The sequence below is a fragment of the Castor canadensis genome, chromosome 9 (genome assembly GCF_047511655.1).
Source record: "Castor canadensis chromosome 9, mCasCan1.hap1v2, whole genome shotgun sequence".
Lineage (NCBI taxonomy): Eukaryota > Metazoa > Chordata > Mammalia > Rodentia > Castoridae > Castor > Castor canadensis.
Genome location: NC_133394.1, coordinates 120,472,743 through 120,474,919, shown reverse-complemented (window position 1 = coordinate 120,474,919; position 2,177 = coordinate 120,472,743). Strand labels below are relative to the sequence as shown.

The window sequence follows — 2,177 nt, the reverse complement described above, 5'->3', positions numbered from 1 at the left end:
CTACCTTACTTAGTCCCTTTTTTATGGTGATTTCAGTCAGTTTAAGATTTTTATATTCATTCTTGTGGAGAGAGTATATCACCTGTATTCAAGTTCTTAGTTTCTTTTACCCTACCCCTCCCATTGCATATCACATTCATTTTTAAAAGCATCTGAACTTACATAGCAACAATAAAATATGAGAAATGTTAAATAGTCTTTATTTGATATACCTAAACCACACCAAAATGCCTTTCAATAGGTAAAAGACAGCACTTGAAATGTGGAGAATTCTACTTAAATCGGTAGTAGTCAAGATAAAAAATATAGACATTGCCTCCTTATCCCCAACATTGCATTTAACAGGCAAATGATCACAAATTGGGACACAGGAGAGTATTGCTTGGTTTTGAAAGTGTAAAGGGATTTTCCTAGTATTTAAACATAGTCACATAACCAGTTATGTAAATATAAATATTAAACCAAATCCTACTAGGTTTTGAGATGGCATTTACCATCTTTGTGAAAAAGTGAACATTACTAATTAAGGCAATCATATCTTTAGAAAGGGAAAACACTGACAATATTTACTTAACTTGAATTATTTTTTCAAGACCATATTCACTTAACTACAATCCAACTTTACTTAAATCAGGACTGTCTAACAAAATATTCTGTCAGCCATTCATGATATGAATTCTGGTGTTATGAGATCAATTAAATTATGGTACATATAAAAAGCCATTTATATTTCTGCTTTATAATAAATAAGGTGGTGGCTATCATCATTAGTTGCTTATTTGAGATAAGCTATCAAGTCTACCCTTTCTTCCTCCTTCTTAATGCCAGGGAAGATCACTTTTGCTCTAGAAACGTACTTTTTGGGCTTCTCCAAATACTCCATTACTGTATCCTCTCCCCAGATGATGTCTCTGGTTTGTTGGGATCTGCATAAGAGAATGCCATGGCCCATCCAAGCAGACCATGGAGAGTTGACCCAGCTTTGTGCTTGCTTCCCTTTTCCACAGTGTGGCAGTGGGCACACTTCTGAACAAAAATCTTCTTGCCTTTCTCAACATCACCCATTTTTAATTTGCTCTTTTGTCGATATCACAATGAAGGAAACTGCTTGGAAGTTGGATGTTTAGCTCTCTAGTTTCACTTTTCAATGAATAAAGAGAAGCAGCTTTGCAAAAAAAAAAAAGCAGTATTTTCAGTTTGTAAACTACCAGTTTAGGGACATAGAAGAAAGGGACTGGAGAAGTCAGTTTCCTAGTATGATCAGCTGGGTCATATTTTTATCTACTTTTTAACTTACTAGAGTAACTTGAACTGATATTACCAATTTTGACAGTAAGGGATCAGGATATGATAATCTTGGACTAATGTAGGAGAGAGTTGGGAGACAGCTTAGAAGACTTTTTTCCTCCCATCTTACTCCTTGTTTTAGCTTTCAATGGCCCCAAGCTGCCATCACTCACTTATCTCCCAGACCCTCCAGTTAAGACCCCAGGGTTTTCATGAGTCTGTGTTCTGTGTTCTCATTTTGTGTGTGTGTGTGTGTGTGTGTGTGTGTGTGTGTGTATCAGTTCCTGTAATCCATACCTCTCTTGCTTCTGTATTCTTGAGTTAAGAAAGCAGGCATCCCGTACTATTTTGGCATCTGTTATTTTATTTGATTTATTTTTTTTGGCATTACTGGAATTTGAACTCAGGGCCTCATGCTTGCTAGGCAGGTGCTCTACCACTTGAGCCACACCACCAACCTTTTTTTTTTTTTGCTTTAGTTATGTTTCAGGTAGAGTCTCATGATTTTTTGCCTGGGGCTCGGCTTGGATCCTATTATGACCTTTTACATAGCTGAGATCATAGGCTTATGCCACCATGCCTAACTTATTAATTGAAATGGGGGTCTCACTAACTTTTTACCTGGGATGGTCTCAAATCAGGATCCTTCTGATCTCCACCCCTCAAGTAGCTGGAATTAAAGGTGTGAGCAACCATGCCTGGCCTTGCCATCTGTTCTGAAACTGGGAGATCATGACTGTGCTTTCAATAATGTGCTGATTTGGCTTAGTGGCAATAACATTTCTTAGGAACATTTAGACTGAGGGGAGAATTTCTGCCTTTGGCACATTGCCAATGCTGTGACAAAGGACACAGTCACAGCAGATTGCTGTGCTGGGATTTGACTAGGG

At 37.8% G+C, this 2,177-nt stretch overlaps 1 pseudogene; it reads right to left on the bottom strand.

Annotated features, from left to right (window-relative positions):
- Nucleotides 1-724: 724 nt before the first annotated feature.
- On the bottom strand, nt 725-1,065 carry LOC109690314 (cytochrome c-like; annotated as a pseudogene).
- Nucleotides 1,066-2,177: the final 1,112 nt, after the last annotated feature.